At 44.4% G+C, this 22,159-nt stretch overlaps 1 pseudogene; it reads left to right on the forward strand.

Moving 5' to 3' along the window:
- Positions 1 to 11,835, forward strand: part of LOC147659344 (TSC22 domain family protein 1-like) — a 29,456-nt pseudogene extending 17,621 nt beyond the window's left edge.
- The last annotated feature ends 10,324 nt before the right edge of the window (positions 11,836 to 22,159 follow it).

Here is a 22,159-nt window from a genome sequence, read left to right on the forward strand (position 1 = left end):
ACGGCTGTAATGCCAGAAACCGGTCCCCGGGAGCTTGTTTCCTTCCCAGTGTAAGAATTGGCTTTTGTAGTTTGGTTTGCCCTGTTCCCATCATGCACTGGGACAGGAACAGACTAATTTGCAAACAGCCAGGTTCTGAAACTGGGATGGTGCAGTGAGCTAAAAAACTGTGTTGGATCTAGCCCTGATCTCTTGACTGGGTGAGAGTTTTCTGCTTAATTCAGAGACTCTGTCCCTCACCACCCCTTGTTGTAAATATTTTTGTCCACCCTAAGCGTGGAAGGGTATTCTCAGATGTGAGACCCTTGCTCATTGCACCATCAGGATTCAAGCAAACCGGGCCGAAGACGGCTGTAATGCCAGAAACCGGTCCCCGGGAGCTTGTTTCCTTCCCAGTGTAAGAATTGGCTTTTGTAGTTTGGTTTGCCCTGTTCCCATCATGCACTGGGACAGGAACAGACTAATTGGCATACAGCCAGGTTCTGAAACTGGGATGGTGCAGTGAGCTAAAAAACGGTGTTGGATCTAGCCCTGATCTCTTGACTGGGTGAGAGTTTTCTGCTTAATTCAGAGACTCTGTCCCTCACCACCCCTTGTTGTAAATATTTTTGTCCACCCTAAGCGTGGAAGGGTATTCTCAGATGTGAGACCCTTGCTCATTGCACCATCAGGATTCAAGCAAACCGGGCCGAAGACGGCTGTAATGCCAGAAACCGGTCCCCGGGAGCTTGTTTCCTTCCCAGTGTAAGAATTGGCTTTTGTAGTTTGGTTTGCCCTGTTCCCATCATGCACTGGGACAGGAACAGACTAATTTGCATACAGCCAGGTTCTGAAACTGGGATGGTGCAGTGAGCTAAAAAACGGTGTTGGATCTAGCCCTGTTTTCTTGACTGGGTGAGAGTTTTCTGCTTAATTCAGAGACTCTGTCCCTCACCACCCCTTGTTGTAAATATTTTTGTCCACCCTAAGCGTGGAAGTGTATTCTCAGATGTGAGACCCTTGCTCATTGCACCATCAGGATTCAAGCAAACCGGGCCGAAGACGGCTGTAATGCCAGAAACCGGTCCCCGGGAGCTTGTTTCCTTCCCAGTGTAAGAATTGGCTTTTGTAGTTTGGTTTGCCCTGTTCCCATCATGCACTGGGACAGGAACAGACTAATTTGCATACAGCCAGGTTCTGAAACTGGGATGGTGCAGTGAGCTAAAAAACGGTGTTGGATCTAGCCCTGATCTCTTGACTGGGTGAGAGTTTTCTGCTTAATTCAGAGACTCTGTCCCTCACCACCCCTTGTTGTAAATATTTTTGTCCACCCTAAGCGTGGAAGGGTATTCTCAGATGTGAGACCCTTGCTCATTGCACCATCAGGATTCAAGCAAACCGGGCCGAAGACGGCTGTAATGCCAGAAACCGGTCCCCGGGAGCTTGTTTCCTTCCCAGTGTAAGAATTGGCTTTTGTAGTTTGGTTTGCCCTGTTCCCATCATGCACTGGGACAGGAACAGACTAATTTGCATACAGCCAGGTTCTGAAACTGGGATGGTGCAGTGAGCTAAAAAACGGTGTTGGATCTAGCCCTGATCTCTTGACTGGGTGAGAGTTTTCTGCTTAATTCAGAGACTCTGTCCCTCACCACCCCTTGTTGTAAATATTTTTGTCCACCCTAAGCATGGAAGGGTATTCTCAGATGTGAGACCCTTGCTCATTGCACCATCAGGATTCAAGCAAACCGGGCCGAAGACGGCTGTAATGCCAGAAACCGGTCCCCGGGAGCTTGTTTCCTTCCCAGTGTAAGAATTGGCTTTTGTAGTTTGGTTTGCCCTGTTCCCATCATGCACTGGGACAGGAACAGACTAATTTGCATACAGCCAGGTTCTGAAACTGGGATGGTGCAGTGAGCTAAAAAACGGTGTTGGATCTAGCCCTTATCTCTTGATTGGGTGAGAGTTTTCTGCTTAATTCAGAGACTCTGTCCCTCACCACCCCTTGTTGTAAATATTTTTGTCCACCCTAAGCGTGGAAGGGTATTCTCAGATGTGAGACCCTTGCTCATTGCACCATCAGGATTCAAGCAAACCGGGCCGAAGACGGCTGTAATGCCAGAAACCGGTCCCCGGGAGCTTGTTTCCTTCCCAGTGTAAGAATTGGCTTTTGTAGTTTGGTTTGCCCTGTTCCCATCATGCACTGGGACAGGAACAGACTAATTTGCATACAGCCAGGTTCTGAAACTGGGATGGTGCAGTGAGCTAAAAAACGGTGTTGGATCTAGCCCTGATCTCTTGACTGGGTGAGAGTTTTCTGCTTAATTCAGAGACTCTGTCCCTCACCACCCCTTGTTGTAAATATTTTTGTCCACCCTAAGCGTGGAAGGGTATTCTCAGATGTGAGACCCTTGCTCATTGCACCATCAGGATTCAAGCAAACCGGGCCGAAGACGGCTGTAATGCCAGAAACCAGTCCCCGGGAGCTTGTTTCCTTCCCAGTGTAAGAATTGGCTTTTGTAGTTTGGTTTGCCGTGTTCCCATCATGCACTGGGACAGGAACAGACTAATTTGCATACAGCCAGGTCCTGAAACTGGGATGGTGCAGTGAGCTAAAAAACGGTGTTGGATCTAGCCCTGATCTCTTGACTGGGTGAGAGTTTTCTGCTTAATTCAGAGACTCTGTCCCTCACCACCCCTTGTTGTAAATATTTTTGTCCACCCTAAGCGTGGAAGGATATTCTCAGATGTGAGACCCTTGCTCATTGCACCATCAGGATTCAAGCAAACCGGGCCGAAGACGGCTGTAATGCCAGAAACCGGTCCCCGGGAGCTTGTTTCCTTCCCAGTGTAAGAATTGGCTTTTGTAGTTTGGTTTGCCCTGTTCCCATCATGCACTGGGACAGGAACAGACTAATTTGCATACAGCCAGGTTCTGAAACTGGGATGGTGCAGTGAGCTAAAAAACGGTGTTGGATCTAGCCCTGATCTCTTGACTGGGTGGGAGTTTTCTGCTTAATTCAGAGACTCTGTCCCTCACCACCCCTTGTTGTAAATATTTTTGTCCACCCTAAGCGTGGAAGGGTATTCTCAGATGTGAGACCCTTGCTCATTGCACCATCAGGATTCAAGCAAACCGGGCCGAAGACGGCTGTAATGCCAGAAACCGGTCCCCGGGAGCTTGTTTCCTTCCCAGTGTAAGAATTGGCTTTTGTAGTTTGGTTTGCCCTGTTCCCATCATGCACTGGGACAGGAACAGACTAATTTGCATACAGCCAGGTTCTGAAACTGGGATGGTGCAGTGAGCTAAAAAACGGTGTTGGATCTAGCCCTGATCTCTTGACTGGGTGAGAGTTTTCTGCTTAATTCAGAGACTCTGTCCCTCACCACCCCTTGTTGTAAATATTTTTGTCCACCCTAAGCGTGGAAGGGTATTCTCAGATGTGAGACCCTTGCTCATTGCACCATCAGGATTCAAGCAAACCGGGCCAAAGACGGCTGTAATGCCAGAAACCGGTCCCCGGGAGCTTGTTTCCTTCCCAGTGTAAGAATTGGCTTTTGTAGTTTGGTTTGCCCTGTTCCCATCATGCACTGGGACAGGAACAGACTAATTTGCATACAGCCAGGTTCTGAAACTGGGATGGTGCAGTGAGCTAAAAAACGGTGTTGGATCTAGCCCTGATCTCTTGACTGGGTGAGAGTTTTCTGCTTAATTCAGAGACTCTGTCCCTCACCACCCCTTGTTGTAAATATTTTTGTCCACCCTAAGCGTGGAAGGGTATTCTCAGATGTGAGACCCTTGCTCATTGCACCATCAGGATTCAAGCAAACCGGGCCGAAGACGGCTGTAATGCCAGAAACCGGTCCCCGGGAGCTTGTTTCCTTCCCAGTGTAAGAATTGGCTTTTGTAGTTTGGTTTGCCCTGTTCCCATCATGCACTGGGACAGGAACAGACTAATTTGCAAACAGCCAGGTTCTGAAACTGGGATGGTGCAGTGAGCTAAAAAACTGTGTTGGATCTAGCCCTGATCTCTTGACTGGGTGAGAGTTTTCTGCTTAATTCAGAGACTCTGTCCCTCACCACCCCTTGTTGTAAATATTTTTGTCCACCCTAAGCGTGGAAGGGTATTCTCAGATGTGAGACCCTTGCTCATTGCACCATCAGGATTCAAGCAAACCGGGCCGAAGACGGCTGTAATGCCAGAAACCGGTCCCCGGGAGCTTGTTTCCTTCCCAGTGTAAGAATTGGCTTTTGTAGTTTGGTTTGCCCTGTTCCCATCATGCACTGGGACAGGAACAGACTAATTGGCATACAGCCAGGTTCTGAAACTGGGATGGTGCAGTGAGCTAAAAAACGGTGTTGGATCTAGCCCTGATCTCTTGACTGGGTGAGAGTTTTCTGCTTAATTCAGAGACTCTGTCCCTCACCACCCCTTGTTGTAAATATTTTTGTCCACCCTAAGCGTGGAAGGGTATTCTCAGATGTGAGACCCTTGCTCATTGCACCATCAGGATTCAAGCAAACCGGGCCGAAGACGGCTGTAATGCCAGAAACCGGTCCCCGGGAGCTTGTTTCCTTCCCAGTGTAAGAATTGGCTTTTGTAGTTTGGTTTGCCCTGTTCCCATCATGCACTGGGACAGGAACAGACTAATTTGCATACAGCCAGGTTCTGAAACTGGGATGGTGCAGTGAGCTAAAAAACGGTGTTGGATCTAGCCCTGTTCTCTTGACTGGGTGAGAGTTTTCTGCTTAATTCAGAGACTCTGTCCCTCACCACCCCTTGTTGTAAATATTTTTGTCCACCCTAAGCGTGGAAGTGTATTCTCAGATGTGAGACCCTTGCTCATTGCACCATCAGGATTCAAGCAAACCGGGCCGAAGACGGCTGTAATGCCAGAAACCGGTCCCCGGGAGCTTGTTTCCTTCCCAGTGTAAGAATTGGCTTTTGTAGTTTGGTTTGCCCTGTTCCCATCATGCACTGGGACAGGAACAGACTAATTTGCATACAGCCAGGTTCTGAAACTGGGATGGTGCAGTGAGCTAAAAAACGGTGTTGGATCTAGCCCTGATCTCTTGACTGGGTGAGAGTTTTCTGCTTAATTCAGAGACTCTGTCCCTCACCACCCCTTGTTGTAAATATTTCTGTCCCAGGATGCTTGTTTCCAGTCCAGAGAGGACCTGGCTTGGCAGGTCGGTCTGGACTGTTCCCATGTGGCACAAGGTCAAGACTGATTTGCGTGTGGCTGGGTCCAAACTGGGATGGCGTAGTGGTAAAAAGAACAATGGATTTAACCCAGATCTCTTTACTGGGGTAGAATGTTTGAATCATTCAGCATTCCGTCCATCATTTGTTGCAGTTACACTTTTCGCCCTAAGTGGGACGAGTATGCCCAGGTGTGGGTCCCTTGCTCACTGTGCCACTGGGTTCAAGCTAGCCTGGCTAACATACCCTGAAACCGGTCCCAGGTTGCTTGTTTCCGACCCACGGAGGAACTGGCTTGGCAGTTCGGTCTGGACTGTTCCCATGAGGCACAGGGTCAAGACTGATTTGCATATGGCTAGGTCCAAACTGGGGTGGCGTAGTGGGCAAAAGAACGATGGATTTAACCCAGATCTCTTGACTGGGGGAGAATGTTTGTGTCATTCAGCATTCCGTCCATCATTTGCTGCAGTTACAATAGACATGGCTGCAGCGCTGGTGTGCCATGGAAGTAACCGTTATGTCCTCGGCACACCAATACATATTTCCTCTGCTGTTTTCAGCTGAGAGATTTTCTTTTTTAGGGTGAGTCTAGGCAGTGCTTGCTCTGTCGCTCAGCTACCTGTTGTAATTGCTTTGTGGAGTTCCAACTCCACCCATTGCTTATCTTTGCTTTCATTTGTCTATGTCAGTGTCCTTTAAAAATCCTTGCTTGCTAGTGGTCAGTCCTGCCTCTTTGTTCCTCCTTTTTCTCTTCCGTTCCTCCCATGCAGCAGTGACATAGGGCCTGATTACGATTGCGGTTTTCCGGCATCCTCCGGGCCGGCGGAATCCACCGCCGGCCCGGAGGATGCGGGAAAACCGCTGCGGACTGAAAAAGACCCCCCGCCAGATTAGGATGGCTGGGGGATCGTTTTTCAGTCCGCAGCTTTTCCGCCGCGGTCGCCTTCCGACCGCGGCGGGAAAGCTTTAACATGGCAGGCGGTGTCTATCAGACACCGCCAGCCACATTAGGATGTCCGCGGAAAGATGCCTTTACACGGCGGCATTTCCGCCATGTAAAGGCATACGGATTTGTGTTTGGGGGCCCGTTGCGTGCCCCCAGGGGTGAAGGGGGATGGGGGGTGCACATGGGGGGTACCTATGGTACCCCCCTGCGTTTGCCTGCACAAAGCGGCAGGCACCGCGAGGTGCCTGCCGCTTTGTGCATGCAAATGCACAACTCACATTTTTATCATTGCCGCGGGTGCTGCTTCAAGCAGCACCCGCCGCAATGATAAAAATACAGGATGTGACCGCCAGGGTGGCGGTCACATCCTAATTTGCACGGAGGGACCGCCGCTGCCCCTGCGGACGGTCCCTCCTACTCTATGGTGGCGGACGGACTCAGGTCCGTCCGCCATCATAATCGACCCCTAAGTACTTTCTCATCTACAGTTCTTTATCTGCTCTTTGGGGGAATACTTTTTTCTTGGTTTTCTGCTCTGTTACTGTGTGCCTGTGTGCAGTTTCCGAACCATAACTGATTACATTCAATTATAGATCTCCTCCCTCCCACCTCCTCTTATTTCCACAGCTGTATCAGTGGTACCTCTTGCTCCCGCTTCGTTGGTTATATTTTTTAGGCGTTTTGCAATTTTCAATGTCGTCCGTCATTTGGGCTATTTTTTTATTTATTTATTTTTTTGTTTTGGGCTTTGTTTTAAGGTGGATTGGGCTTGTTGTATTTTTTTATATCAGACAGAAGGTTTGGAACTGTTTTACTGCAATGTGAAAGGTAGCGTGCATTTATATTTAATATTTTTTTTTAAAGATGATGATCGCTTTTTCCTCCAGTGGAAGCTGCTGCTGCAGCGCGCTCTAATGTGCAGGCAGCATGCATTGAAGTTGTGCGCACTGTTCACCTGGGGATGAGAGTGTGCCCTGCTCCTTCTCTCCTGTACACGCAGGGCTCAGGCACTAGGGCTGTTTAGCGATTTAGCGGCCTCATCTGCTCTGTTGCAACGAGAGGAGGCACCATTGCACCTCACAGTCGTTGACCGACTAGAGTGCGCTGGTATCAGCACTCACTCTATGGTTCCCCCGGGACACAAGCGTTCCTTTGCTGTTGGGAAAACCTGCATGCTGACGGGTTTCACAGCGATCGGCTTCTTTATCAAGGACTCGCACTGGCGCTGCTCGGATGGTGCATGGTGAGCCCTCCAAGCCGCCTCCTGACATGACTGGCGCATTGGGGAAATTTTATTTTTTGTTTGATTTAATAAAGGCAAGCTTTATTGTATTCACCGCCCCCACCCCTTATCCCTCTGTCCTGCAACTTTGGAGATGATTTACAAAGCCATTTGCACGCGCAAGTCAAATTTACATCTACAAATGACTCAGTTTCCATTCTTAAGGGAAATTACAAACGGTAAACTTGTGTGTAAAAATTCATTTAACTGTTATATTCGCCTATGATTGAATAATATTGTGCATAGGTAAATCCTACCCCAGGAGAGGGCATTCTATGGGGGGTGTGCTCTGTTTGGTTTGATAACACCCACAAACTCTCACGTTAATGGGTATTCATAGACTTTTTTAGGACCGATTCCCAACCTAGACATTGTACTGCCAAGGGCCATAGTAAATCCTTTCCCATGGAGGAGATGGGAATGGAAACATGCTTTTCTCTTGAAGAACGTTCTAGAGTTTCATAAAAAGTGCAATTAAACAATCGCAATTGCATCTCGCTGTGTGTAACTGTACACTAGGGCCCTCATTTCAAGTTGCTCAGGAAAACCCTTTCGGTAATACCACACCTGTTAATGGTAATACTTCAAGATCTGTAAATCTGGGGTATGGTATTGCTGCACCTTTATTTATTTCTAGCCCAGAAATAATAACACCATGCAAATTAGATTTTGCACATTGATTGCTGCACATTTTCCCTCATTCTGCTATTATTTCCGGTGCAAATGCCTCAAGCCTTGTCCTGCAGAGATCTGCACATGTTAGACCGCGATGTTTCGATGCTAACTTTTATCAATATGTAAATGTGATGCAAAATCGATAATCGTTTCAATGGTCAAGATACATTCTCTATTTTTAATTTGCTGCCGCCCTTTGACCCGGTCATTAGCGAAGGAACATCAAACACTGCAAGAGCAAAAGAAGGCGATGAAGAGGTAGGGAAAAGCCACGAGCCAGAATGACAGTGCAGCTGAAGTGACAGAATTAGCTGAAGAATTAGAGTGTCTGCTGATCCAGCGCTCCTATTGAAAAACTGTCTCATAAACGCTACCTAACACCTCAATACTCACCATTAATCACAAAACACATATAAAGGCCCATAATACCAATGAGACAATTTTTGAGCAACTGAATCATGTGGTCTGATTAATAAATTTACTCACTTACTATTTACACTGTTATATACAACTGCAGTTTATCATCTTCACCATGGTTCTAAATCATGTATTATTTATTAAACCGATCACTAAGGCGATTGAATCAACTGATGGTAACTAGACCATGAATAAACAAGATCAGCTTGCCTTCTTCAAATCTAATTTTATTAATTTTATTAATCATAAGGAAATAGCCATTTACGTTTTGAATCTTTATGTGTATAAGAAAGCAGCATTTATTAAGGAAATGAATTTAAAACTGACACTTAAAAAGCAAACTCAGAAACATGAATTAATAGCAGAATAACAGTTTCTATTCCCTGAATCTATTCCCCTGACTAATTCTCACTCCACCTATAAAGGAAAAATCAATTAAAGTCTGCTGTCCTTACGTGCGCCAAAGGTCCATCAGCATAACTCGACACTCAGGAATCGGAAAGTAAGAGTTTTTTCCTTGCTCATAGTGTCAGACTTTATACCTTTCTCTCTAGCTAAACTTTCTACATTTTACATTCTTTTCAACAAATCCATGATTCTCATTGGCTGTCCAGTGTCAGTCCATGATTAAGAATGGTTATGTCACCACCGACTCTTGACCAAGTGTGGGCTTCAAATAAAGCCCTTTGTCTTTCATTTCCACGTCTTTGATTTCCTCAAAAATGATACGTTACTCGAGCCTCGGACGTTTACTTCCTAACCTTGGCAGACACATCAGGTTCCTGTCCTTGAGCTATCTCCTCATGAGCACATTCACCGCGACCACAGAGTTGTTCTTTAATACACAGTGTCATCGCAGTAAATAAAATCTTCACTACTGCGCATGTGCAATTATTAACTCTGGACAAGGTTTCGCGTCTGCATCTCTGTCAGCCATGTTTTTCGGAACCAACTTTAGGCCTCACTTTGGAAACTATTTTTAAACAAACACAAGACATCAATTAATTAAAGAATTGAGACCCATTCTGTTACCCTCCCCCTTCACTAATTAATCCTGTTAATTATGTTACCTAGCAGAAGCACATAAAGGCAGCATTATAGTTACTTCTTCCTTTTCGAACCGCAAGAACTCAAGAAGGAATGAAAGAAGTTGCCGAATGGATGAAACACAGCCGTCTGAAACTGAACTCAGATAAAACAGAAGTCCTCATCTTAGGCACATCCCCATCTGCATGGGACGACTCTTGGTGGCCGGAAGCCCTTGGAAAAGCACCCATCCCGACAGACCACGCACGGAACCTGGGCGTTATCCTGGATTCTTCACTCTCAATGAACAAACAAGTCAGCGCCGTATCCTCATCCTGCTTCAACATTCTCCGCATGCTCAAAAAAACATTTCGCTGGATCCCCACCGAAACCAGAAAAACAGTCACCCATGCGCTGGTCACGAGCCGACTGGACTACGGAAACACCCTCTACGCAGGTACTACCGCTAAACTCCAGAAGAAACTACAACGAATCCAAAACGCATCAGCCAGGATCATATTAGACATCCCGCGCAACGAACACATCTCTGGCCACCTGAAAGACCTCCACTGGCTACCCGTCAATAAGAGGATCACTTTCCGACTGCTAACCCACGCACACAAATCACTCTACGACATCGGACCAGAATCCCTCAACTCACAACTGTCCTTCTACACCCCCTCCCGCCAACTACGCTCGTCCAGCCAAGCCCTCGCCACTGTACCTCGCATCAACAAGACCACCATGGGAGGCAGATCCTTCTCATACCTGGCTGCTAAAACATGGAACTCACTCCCCACTCACCTTCGCCTTACCCAGAACCACCTAGCATTCAGAAAGCAACTTAAAACGTGGATATTCGACAAGTAATCCTCCTCCCCTCCCCTAGCGCCTTGAGACCCTCTGGGTATGTAGTGCGCTTTATAAATTCTTTGACTTGACTTGACATGAGCTTTTTATCACGAAAAGACATAACATAAGCACATAAAATAAGCACATGCCATTAGATTAACTGCCGCATTTAATACTGACAAAGACAATAGACAAGGTTAGTTTATTATTTTTTCTTTGCGTATGCAACATACAAGCACATTAGTTTTTCCCATGTGTGATGATAGATGCATTCTCAAACTAAGTTGATTAATAATTTCACCACAAGCTTATTAATCTGATTACTTTTGTTATGAGAGATTGACTTCACAAGTTTGAACACAATTTTGTTATTTACCTTGCTCCATCAACTCCCTCATCTAGTGATTTCTAAATCACCAAATAATACCCCAAAATTTGAATTTTTTTAACCCTTGAACATGTTTTGGACTTTCTTAATATTAGTATTTCTAAACTTTAGATTCCCCTGTCTTTCTGCATTTCTCATATTGAGTTCTCCGAAACTCTTCTAATTCTATCTCTTTCTCCTTTTCCTTTCTTAGTTTGCAAATTCTTTTCTTTTCTATTACATGTTTTCTTCTTTTGTGTATCATGCAACTAATTGTTTAACAAAAGTATCACTATAGCTATGATTATTAAAGGAAAAACTATTTTGCCTGTGATTGGACTACCAATCTCTTGAAACCAGTGTTTAATTGCTGCAAATCTTTTGCTTAAGCGTTCTGAAAAACTCTCATCTTCTAAAGGTTCTACTTCTGCATGTAATTCAGTAATGTTCTTTATGAACATCTCTATATTTTGACTTTTGTCAGGTATGTATGTGCAACAATGTTGGACATGCAAAATTCCACAGACTCCACTCTCTTTTCCAGCAGGATGTGTAGTGTAAGACGATACTGCATTACCATGGCTCTCATGGCAACAGGTTCTGTGTTCACTAATCTATCAACAATTGTGGACATTTTTCTAATTTTATTTGCATTCAGTCTTATTCCTACCATAGGTATTAATGCACCAAATATGTCTCCCATAATTTCTGTAAAACTTTCCCTCCTAAATCTATTCAAATGATTACCAATTTCAAATGAACCTTTTGCATTTCTATCTACATGAAAAATCTTTGGAAAGACTAAACCCACAAAACACGTCCCATACCAGTGGTCTGGGAGATTATAATAGGCTTTATTCCCACAAACAAAATAAATTCCAGGAAAGATTGGATCTTTGCCTCCTTTAAATCCCCAACCCCCTATAATTTGATAAGTATCTTCACAATGACTTGCACCAACAAAATAATTATCATATAAAGTATTATCTCTTCTTATACAACATTTTCCACTAACAGGTTTGTCTATGCTAATTGCAACACTTTCATTTCTAACACTGAGCTTCTCATCTTCAATCTGCCAAAATTTTGACTTAGTAGTTTTCAACATCTCATTTCGCTTATAAATTGCCCTTCTCTCTTCCACCATATTTAAGAACGTTTTTTCTTCTGTTCTCAATTTACAAGTTAAATTATTTCTAAAAGCATACTCATAAGTAAGTTCACTAGTTGTTAGGAAATATTCCCTCATCTGTTTAGCAGCTCTCACTTAATTCAGGTTATTTTCAACTTTTAAATTTGCAGAAATCTCATCAAAATCTGAGTAAAAATATTCTAAACGTCCAGTTTTATAAAATAAACTAGCTATTACACTACAGGTTATGCCATAAGTAAGAGGAAGCATATTATATGTGACACCCTCAGACACACAAGTAGGTAACTTCACACAAATATAGCAATCTTTTGCATCCATCACCTTAACATATTTAGATAAAAGCCTTGAAAAGGTATTGCTAGAAAAAACTTCCACAGATCTATCTTGATGAATCTCTGGTTTATGTACAATATTTTATTAGTCGTAACATCTTTTTCTTGCTTAACTTCAATTTTGCTAGTCATATTAGCTTTATACATTTCTTTATCTATTCCAAAAGGAAAAATGACAGCTAAAATTAACCAAACTAAAATTATCATAATTACACATATTGAAGATAATTTGCAACATCTTTTGAGAATTGAGCATCTCAAATTATTATTAGTATAAGGCATCTTAACCTTCAAACAAAAGCCCTAAAAATAAAAATAAAAATTGAAAAATTGAAAAATTACTAAATATACTCCCCTCTTTTTTTTAACAGATAACTTTATTCTCTAACAGTTTTTCTTCGACCTTATGTCATACATCAATGTGTTTTCCAGCTAACACAATTTCTTCGACTTTATGTCTCCTAACACAATTTCTTCAACCTTGTGTCACCTAATGAATAAAATCAATCATTATCACTTGCATCATCAACATTTTCTTGACTACTATTTACTTCTACTACTGGTGGGATGATTATATAGGTCCACTCAGGTGACTTGTACTTCTGATTTGGCCTTATTATTCTTTTTGCTCTGCTGTTTATCACTTCTATTTTCTTTCCTGCTTGTTTTTTCTTATTTAAGTCTTCTTCTTTTTGACTTGTGATCTCATTCACCTGCTCTTTTGCTTTTTTCACTAATTTAAATTTTAGGCCTTCATTTTCTTTCGGCCAATTGTCTCCTTTTCTTGATAATTTTCTCTTTGGTTCTGCTAGATTATATTCCACTCTCCAAGCTCTTTTCCTTGATCTTTTCACTTTTGATTCATCTCCACTTTCATCTGTTTCACTTTCTGTGTTATCAGCTGATTCATCGAAAATCAATTTTATTGTATCGGAGTCTTCTTCTTCAGATTCAGGTACTTCTTTACTCGTCAGCTTCACTTTGTTATGAACAACATCCTTATAGCTGGTACTTGGAATTTCTTATTCTTCTTCTTCAATTACTTCCAATTCACCAGTTTCAGAATTTTCGTTCCTTCTTCCAAAGCTTCCAATCTGCTTTTCAATACTTTCCTGATCTTGATCTTGAATTACTTCTTGCTCAATTTCCCTTTCTGCTATTTGATCTAGCAGATTTTTGTCATTTTCTTCTGGAGTCTTGTATTATAATCTCTTCATTTTCTTCATTCAGTGCTTCATTTTCATTTGCATTTTCCAGATGTCGACTTTCTTGTCGATCTTCAAGATCTGGATTTCTTTCAGGTTCTTCTTCAGAATCTGAATCAGCTGTTGTATCACCTCCGTCGTCAAGATTCTCAGGTGCTGGCAAACGTATGGTATGGCTAGCATGAATCCATATTTTCAATCCCTTACACTTTACTGCATTTGTTGTGACTAATATCACCTGTCTTGCCTTTTGCCACCTTGGTACTAGGCAATTTCTTCTTCGATGCACTTTTGTTCTTACCCAGTCTCCTGGTAACAGATCATGAGCTTGTTCTTTTTCTTTTTAAAATACTTCAGTTCCTACATGATGGAACACAGAAGTCACCATGTCAGATAGATTTTTGCAGTAATCCAAAATGACGCTATCATTTATGTTCAATAGTTTGTCAACTGGAACAAATGCTTGCCTCATGACCCTGCCCATTAGAATCTTGTGGGGGCTCCATCCTGTTTTTCTATCTGGAATGCTTCTCAAAGACATTAAAACAAGTGGAAGTGCATCTGTCTACTTCATTCCTGTTGCTAAACACATCTTAGCTACCCTGTTTTTTATTGTACTATTCACTTGCTCAACAACACCTGATGCTTCTGGTCTGTATGCACAATGTCATTTTTGTTTTATATCCAATGCTTCACAAATCAATTTTAACAATCTGTTTTCAATATGTGTGCCGCGATCTGTTTCAACCGTCACTGGGAAACCATACCTTGGTATAATTTCTCTCAAAAGCAATTTTGCCACAGTAACTGTATCATTGTGACGTGTTGGGAACGCTTCAACTCATCTTGAAAACAAACAGATTATCACCAAGACATATCTGAGCTTGTTGTGTGGTGGCATGTCAATGATGCTGTATTCTGGTAAATGGACCACCCTCCCGTCCTATGGTTCCCATGCTCACAACAGTTTTTCTGTTTGGATTGATCTGCTGACAGATAAGACATCGCTGACAAAGGGACTCTGCAATTATTCTGATTTTTGGATTGTACCATATTTGCCTAAGTAGCCTGATCATGGAATCTCTTGCAATATGTCCTGGACCATGATACATACGTGCCATGTCAGAAATCATACTGTCAGGCATTACTGCTCTGTCATCTTTGTAAACCCAAACCTCATCTTCTTCTCTTTGTCTGCATCCTGCTTTTATCCAAGTGTCTTTCTCCTCATCACTCGCTTCATCTTGCAACTGTTTTACTCCCTGCCAAGTCTCAACTACAGATATTAGCATAAGTGAGTTCAAAACATGTTCATTTTCTTTTTTCCGATTAATAGACACATTATGTTTTGCACAGAAGTTTGCTATTGAGTCAGCATATGAGTTTCCTTTTGTTATGTAGTCTTCTCCTCTCTTATGTGCTGTGCATTTAACTACTGCATTTTTTTCTGGTAGCTGAATTCTGTAAATCAATCTTTTGATCAATTGAGCATTTCTTATTGGTGATCCTGCAGAAGTTAAGTAACCTCTTTGAGACCAGAGCTGGCCATAGTCATGGACTACACCATAACCATATTGACTATCAGTCACTATGGTAATCTTTTGCTCTTTTCCCAATTCACATGCACGAATCAAAGCAATTAATTCTTCTACTTGAGCTGAACGAATTCCTCGAAGAGAAGAAGCTTCAATCACATCTGCAACCGTGCACACTGAATATGCTGCACTCAGAACACCTTCATCTGTTCTCAAACATGAACCATCAACAAAATAAACATAATCTGATTCAGATAACGGGACATCTTTAATGTCATGCCTAGGTTTTGTGCAATATTCTAATACATCCAGGCATTCATGATCAATCTCATCTCAGATCTCGGTTTCAGATGTGTCAGGAAGTAATGTGGAAGGATTTCAATTCACACATCTTGCAATAGAAACATTGTCTGATCCAAGTATAACCTTTTCATATTTCATCAATCTATTGCTTGTCAAATGCTGTGTTTTGCTTCTAGTGAGAAGAATTTCAACTGAGTGTGGTACATATACTTTTACAGGAAATCCCATTATTATTCCTTCACTTTGTTCCAGAATTACACTTGTTGCAGCTACTGCTTTTTAGCAACCTGGTAATGCTTTTGCAACAGGATCAAGAACAGCTGAGAAATATGCTATTGGCTTTCCCAGTCTTCCATGTCTTTGAATCAGGACTGATAATACACATCCTTCTCTTTCACTGCAATACAGCTCAAATTCTTTTTCATAATCAGGCATTCCCAATGCTGGAGCTTCACACAAACTTTTCTTTAACTGTTCAAAAGATTCTAATTCAGTTTCTGTTAGGCTAATTGGGTCTTTTATGTCTGCTTTTGTCAGTCTCTGCAGTGGTTTTGCAATTACTGAAAATCCACTAATCCATTGGCGACAATAACCTACCATTCCTAGAAACATTCTAACTTGTCTCTGTGTTTTGGGAGGTTGCATTGCTTGAATCATTTTTATTCTTTCTGTTGTCACTTGTCTGATTCCTTTTGCAATTCTGTGACCTAGATATTTCACTTCTTGTTTGCAAACTGTAATTTCGCAGGTGATACTTTATGTCCCTCATCGGCCAGATGATTTAAAAGAGTAATGGTATCTGTTACATAATTATCTCTTGTTTTTACAGCTACAAGGAGATCATCAATATACTGCACTAATGTAGATTTTCCAGGTAAATCTAGATTTTCCAATGATTACTTTAGCAACTGATTAAAAATAGATAGACTTTCGTTGTACCCTTGAGGGATTCTACACCATGCTAAAATACGTTCTTTGAACCGGAACGCAAACATTTGTTGGCTTTCTGGATGCAATGGAACAATAAAGAATGCGTTACATAAATCAATAACTGTATACCATTCTGCATCATGTGGAATCTGATATAAAATTACCGCTGGGTTTGGTACAACTGGACAACATGGAACAACAATTTTATTAAACTTTCTCAGGTCCTGAACAATTCTGAAAGTTCCGTTTGGCTTTTTGATTCCCATAATTGGTGAATTACATGGGCTACTCTCGATTTCTTTTAAAACACCTTGTTTTATGAATTTGCCTTTAACAGGAATCACTCCTTCAATCACCTCTGCTTTCATTTTATACTGAGGAATGTTTGGATAATCTGCTCCTTGTTTTACTGTAATTTGTACTGGATCTACATTTTTCATCAGGCCCATTTCATCTCCAGTAAAATCCCACATTTTTACATTCACTGTGTCTTTTAATTCTTCATGTAAATTATTCTTATCAAACACAGGAAATAATTTGCTTTCTTCTGCTTCAACCATTGACATTGTTAATTTGGAAAGACCATCTTCTTCAGGAGTTTGAAGCTCTATACCATCCGGTGAACAATATATTGCGCAGTTCATTTTACAAAGAATATCCCTTCCTAATAGATTTACAGGACTGCTATCACAAACTACGAATCTATGCATGTCTTTAAATTTACCTATTACAACTTCAAGTGGTTCAGTTAAATCTGTTTTGATTTGTTGATTAGCTACACCTACTACTTGGATTTTGTCACCAGAGAGAGGAAGGTTTTCTATTTCTACTGATCTAACAGTAGAACGGGTAGCACCTGTATCCACTAGGAAAGTAATTTCTACATCATTTACTTTACCATTTACAAATGGACCAGATTGATCTACCTCAAGAGTGGCGCCAATCACACACTCTTCCTCCTCTCTCAGGCAGCGTCAGAAATAACCCTCAGATTCACTACCTCCATCTTCTTTCAACCAATATTGTTGAGACACATTCAACACATTCACTCTCGGTGATCTGTTTACCTGTTCACCTCCGCTGAATCCTGTTTCTGCACTGTATCTCTGCACATTTACACAGTTTGGAAGTGGCGGTTGTGGTAACTGACTTTGCTGAATCACTACCTGTCGCTGTAGCTGTTGTTGCCCATTGTTAGACCTGACATCATTGGCTTGAGTCTCTCCTCCATTTTTTCTGTTTGCCTCTACTGTTTTACGATGTTTTGCTGGTATATGCTTTGGGCGCCGTGTCACTGCTGATCAGTGCCATAGCGCAAGTGCTCCCGATGTTAAATTGATGTGTCTATTGTATCCATGTTTGGCTTATTTGGTTTACTGTCAGTCCCTAGTCTAGTGCACCAGGAGTGCCGGGGCTTGTAAATACAAATGCCGCTCGTGGGCTTGCAGCACGTGTTGTGCCACCCACAGGAGCGGCCTCGTAAAAGAATGTCTACGGGTCGGTCATTGCGAGACCCACGTGCAGTCTTGTACTGTCACGCCGGCTGCGCAAGTATACCTACTTGCCAGCCCCTCCAACCTCCCCTTAACTTCATGTTAGTCACCCCTATGGTAGGCCCGCGGGCCGGGTGCATTGTAAGTGTAAGGTAGAACACGCCTGACCAAGTTGGCATGTCCTAATAGTGAAGTACCGCCATCTTCGTGCTTCACTATTGCGAGGTAGCCTGCTCTCCATTGCTTAGAATGGGCCGCCGGGATTATTAATGTTATGATCCTAGCTGGCTCGGAGAGCACGGTGCAATGTCGAGTTTGGTATCCCTGAACTCGGGGTTTAATTACGCATCCGTTGGTGTGGATGGTTTTTGGACTCTGGGTTTGAAAATAGCACTTTTAGAAAGTGTCTATTTTCTTGTCTAACCATATCTGGTTTCTGCTGGTCTTGCGTGAGTGTGACAGGAGCTGGGTGGCTCCACAGGTCTGGATGAGTCAGTGTGGGATGAGTGGGACATTTATGTTGAGAGTAGGGGGAGAGTAGTTGTTGATAGCCTGCCTTGCCTGATACAATGCTGGCTCCACCTCCTGCTAAGCGACTGATGGCTCTGTGCCTGCCATGGACGATCCTAGCCCCACCTCCTGCCAGGAGGGCGATAGCTCTGCTCCTGCCAGTATCAATGCTGGCTCCACCTCCTGCAGGGCGTCTGAGGACTCAGCCTGGCTCAATGAATAGGCCAGGTGCTACTGCCTAGCTCCACCCACCACAGACCCAGGATGTTGGGAACTCCCCGGCATAGACAAAGGGATCAAAGACGAAAAGGGGTATAAGAGAAGGACCCCTGAACTAGGAAATCAGATCACTTCTGACAAGGAACCCTGTAACCAAGGACAAGAGGCCTGCTGATCTAAAGGACTGCCTACCCCTTCTGCCAGTGTGCTGTTGTTGGGGGAATCCTGCAGTGCTTCTTTATTTTTGCCAAGGAACCAGGAGAGAGGAACTGTGTGTGTACTCTCACGCTTGCTAAGAAAATCTCCAAGGACTGGAAGAGTGCCAGTCTCCTGCTGAAGTCACAGGGCTAAAAGACTTCATCTGCTAAAAGTGCTATTGGCTGGAAGTGTGAATCCAGCACCTCTGAAAGAACCAGCAACCACGACGACCGGACGCTGGGCCCGACCGACGCCAGCAGCAACGCCAGTGAGTGGGAGTACGGCTCTAGCTCCAGAGGACCTCGTGTCTGCACCGCTGCTGATCGCATCACCTGTGTGCCCCTTCGACGCCGTGAGCGCTGCTCACTCTGTGCAACTGCATCATCGACGACGCCTGCTGAGGCCTGATCGACACCGAAGACGCGACGCCGGATTGCTCGACGCCGCTGATCATCGTGTGCTTCATTTTCCTAAGGTACTGTGTTGTTGGGGGTCCGTGTGACTCCAGGCCCGACGTAGCGCTCCTCGCGGTCGACGCCACACCTGTGGATTACCTTTGCCTCAACGTCGTGTAGCTCCCGTGTGAGTTACCCTGTTGCTAAGAACTGTGTTTCCAAGAAGAAGATTTGCTTGATACTAAAAGACTTTTGTGCTAAAGAAGAAACTACCTTTGAACTATCCTTTTTCCTTCCCGAACGTATTTATTTCGATTGTGTACAGTTTTGCCGTTATTTGGTCTTGTGCTAAACCTTATATAAAAATACTTATTTTTATAATACTACGGTGTCGTGTCCATTTGTAGTGTATTCACTGTGTTACTGTATGTGGTCATAATTGCTTAACGCACAGCCTCTGAGATAAGCCTGTTCTGCTCTGCCAAGCTACCAAGGGGGTGAGCAGGGGTTATTGAAGGGTGTGATCCCCTTGCCCTGACTAGAAAAGGAGTGTCCCTATTTGTCAGAAGTGCATACCTCTGCCAACTAGAGACAGCCGGTTCTAACATTGGTGGGTCAGCGGTGAGGATTTGGACTTTGCATTTATGACCCATGTACAGTGATTAGTGTGCGCTACATAGTGAAAGCAGACCATAGCGCAGTCACAATCTGATTCGGAAGGATCCTATTTTTGTTCTCCGCTTTCCTGAAGCTTGATTTTTTGAACACTGCCAGTTTAACCATGAGTGACAACGGAGTCACTGCCCCTGCTATCGTTGTTGTGGAGGAGTTCGAGAGGAGTAAGCTAAAGAAATACAAGAAAGATGAGCTGAAACACTTTTGCGACCAGTTTAAAGTTCCTACCACCGGCCTCTCGAGAAAAGATGATTTTTATAAAGCATTGCAGGCCTGGTGGGAGTCCAGAAATCCCTCTGATGTGGTGGTGGTACCCACAGAGGAAGGGGATGAGGAGGTGCCAGTGAATGGACCTATGCCCTCTCCCGGAAGCAGTGTTTCCTCCAAAGGTCTTTCCCCTGAAGAAAGAGAAGAAAGGGCGAAAGAGCGAGCTTACAACATGGAGATGGCAAGGCTAAAGATAAATGGGCAGTTGGAGTTAGAAAATGCAAGAGGTAGAAGGGAAGCTGATTTGGAGATCAAAAAGCTAGAGTTTGAACGAGAGAAGTTAGCTTTGGAGCATGAAGCCAGGTTGAGGGAGCTGGATATCCAAGCTAAAAAGTTAGAGTTGAATCCCTCTGGTGGCAGCATTCCATCCGAGCCTGCAGAAAGTAAGTTTTACTTCCCGAAAGATGTAATCAAAGATTACAATAAGAATGAAGATATTGGTCAATGGTTTAAAGCATATGAGTTAGCATTGTTGGCCCACCAGGTCCCTGAGAAGAATTGGGGAGCGGGGTTGTGGGGTCGCTTTGTGAATGAGGGAAGAGATACCCTGTTAGACATGCCTGTTGCGGATAGGATGTCGTATGCTCATATGAAAGATGCTTTAATGTCGCGATATGGCTTAACCCCCGAGAAGTACAGACAAGCTTTTAGAGAATGTAAGAAGTTGCCTGGTACGACGTGGGTTGAATATGTGTCTTATTTTTGCAGAGCCATGGATGGTTGGGTAAAGGGCAGCAAAGTGGAAAGTTATGAAGCTCTATATTATTTGTTTGCTTGGGAGCACTTGTCTAATAACTGTTTTCCAGAACTGCGCCAGCACCTGATTGATAGCAAGATATCTAACCCTAGAAAACTTGCTGAGGAGGCGGACCGCTGGGTCCGTACCAGGGTCCACAAGGGTCCAGTGGGAGACTCAGCCAAAGGTGGGCAGGGTCCCCAGCAGAAGAGTGGGGGGGACAAGGGAAAACAGAAGGAGTCTCAGAAAGGGCCCCAAAGTAATCCCCAAGGGAACCAAGGGAAAGGTTCCTAGCCTCCCCCTGAGAAGAAGCCAGGGGCCCGACGGGTAAACCTGTTCATAGGGGCCCCCTAACCTGCTACGGTTGTGGGCAGGTGGGACACCGGTTTTATGACCCCCAGTGTCCCAAAAAGGATTCGAATGCACCGCCGCGTGCACCCCCTCGTCAGTTGGCGAGTGTAGCCTTGGGAGGGGAGGAGATGGTTGTCCATGGTGGGAGGGGTCCCGCAGAGATGTCCCTGGTCTCGCTAGGAGACATGCAAATGGTCCCTCCACCCCCTCTGCCTAGTAACACTAGTAAATATAGGCAGTGGGTGACCATTAATGGCCATAGAGTGGAAGCCCTCAGAGACACCGGAGCGAGTGTGACAGCTGTCAAGTGTCACTTGGTGTCCAGAGAGCAGGTGGTTCCCCACGCATTCTACCCCGTGATAGCTGCCGATAACTCCCAGAGAGAGTGTGAGGTGGCTCAAGTTTCCTTTGAATGGGGGGGAGTTTCAGGTACTCTTCAGGTTGCTGTGAGGCCCGCCATGCCTGTCGATTGTCTCCTGGGCAATGATTTAGAAGACTCCCCTTGGGCTAAGGTGGAGAGAGCTGCGCACTTGAAAATGTTGGGTGTGCCAGAGTGGGTGTGTGCAACCACTCGATCCATGACAGCGAGTAAGGGTGTTGATGGGGTCCCGGAGCCTGAAAGTACGGCCCAGGACCCAGCTGTGAAGAGAAGAGGCAGGAGGCGCGGGAAACCGGCCCCCGTAGTTCCCGTGGTCCAGAAGGAGGTAGACCCCGAGGGGGATGCCCTGGAGCCCACAGGGGAACAAATTGCCGAACTGGGAGATCTGCCCGAGCTGACCCATTGGCAGCAGGATGGTGGTCCCTCCAGGGAGGAATTCTGTGCGGAACAGAAAGTGTGCCCTTCTCTTGTGGGCATGAGGCAGCAGGCCTCAGCCCAATCCTCAGGTGATCAGTCAGGGTCACATTTTGTGTACTGGGAGAATGACCTCCTGTATAGCGAGCCTAAGGCTGCTGAGCCTGGGTCAGCCTGTGTGCTGGTGGTACCCCAGCGCTTCAGAGCCTTCCTACTGGGTTTGGCTCATGACGTACCGTTAGCTGGACATCTGGGGCAGGACAAGACCTATGAAAGGCTTGTCACCCATTTTTATTGGCCTCAGATGCGTAGGGATGTA

This window comes from Lissotriton vulgaris, unplaced genomic scaffold, assembly GCF_964263255.1.
Source record: "Lissotriton vulgaris unplaced genomic scaffold, aLisVul1.2 SCAFFOLD_4852, whole genome shotgun sequence".
Lineage (NCBI taxonomy): Eukaryota > Metazoa > Chordata > Amphibia > Caudata > Salamandridae > Lissotriton > Lissotriton vulgaris.